The sequence below is a fragment of the Chrysochloris asiatica genome, unplaced genomic scaffold (genome assembly GCF_000296735.1).
Source record: "Chrysochloris asiatica unplaced genomic scaffold, ChrAsi1.0 scaffold00026, whole genome shotgun sequence".
Taxonomy (NCBI): Eukaryota; Metazoa; Chordata; class Mammalia; order Afrosoricida; family Chrysochloridae; genus Chrysochloris; species Chrysochloris asiatica.
This window is the reverse complement of record NW_006408544.1, coordinates 5,225,751-5,227,007: the sequence shown is the minus strand read 5'-3', so window position 1 is coordinate 5,227,007 and position 1,257 is coordinate 5,225,751.

Below are 1,257 nucleotides of genomic sequence, written 5' to 3'. Positions count from 1 at the left end.
ATCCAAACAAAACACAACTCCATGGAACTGTTCTGTAATTCCCTATGAAATAAATGATTCAGTGGCTACTAGATAAAAGGTTATTCAGTTCAGGATGTTTGCATAGCGCCAAAGTGTTGCCTCACAGATTTTTTGCATTTGTAATTATGCAAAGCAAAACATACTTGAAACCAAGTACTCAAACTTAGCATCACTGATAATGGGCCAACCTGACATTCATGTGTCTCCTGGTGAATACAGTATGAACTAACTATACAGTACCAGCTAGGAGATAAGACTGTCAAAAGTGTATAATCTGAATCTAATCCAGCCTTTAAATTGAACTGCCAGTTTCCAGGAAATAGAGAAAATAAGTTGAATGACACAATGAGAAATAGGCAAACTTAGAGTATTGGATGGAGTTCTGGTGTGGCGCTGTAAGATAAGAACTGGACAGCTAATTACAAGGTCGGCAACTCAAGCCTGCCATGCAATTCCTTGAAACCCTACACAGGGTTGCTATGAGTCCAAACTGACTCAACAACACTTAACAAAAACAACAGAGTACTGGATACTGTAAGATCCTGGCCTTATCTCTTCAAATAAGAGAAAAAGGGGCAAAGAAAGTACAAAGACTATAGATTAAAAATGAATACAACAACCATCTTCATTAGCTCCATTTAGTCATTTCCCTCAGCTTTTTCTTAATGAAAATAATTCAAATATACATGCAGTGGAAGGACTAGTAGTACAGCAATCACCCATATACCCACTAGCCAGATCCAGCAACTGTAAAACATGAGTCTTGATTGGATCATAAATTTCTATATGGCTGAAAATGAGAAAATCTTAGAAAATGATTTCTAACTTACATAAATGAAAAGAGATACTGTAATTCTGTGGAAACCTGAGTGGATTTTGACATATAGTGACCCCACTTATTGGAGAGCAGGGCTGTGCAGAACAAGTTGTTTCAATGGCTGAGATCTTTGGAAGCAGATCATTGGCACTTTTGAGTGGTGGAGACTGTCAATCTTTCATTTACTAACTGAGTGTTTTGCACTACCCAGGGATTCCTGGTTCTATGGAAGAATGTACTTTCTTAGGTGATGCATGGTTGAATGCTTAGAGTTGAAAGGTCATGGTGTTTGCAACTTTCAAACAGTTTAGAGGAAAACAACATATTAAAGCAAAATATGGCAAAATGTTAAGAGTTGATGAAGCTGAATATTCAGATGATAATTATAATGTTGTTGTTAAGTGCCATCGAGTCGGTTC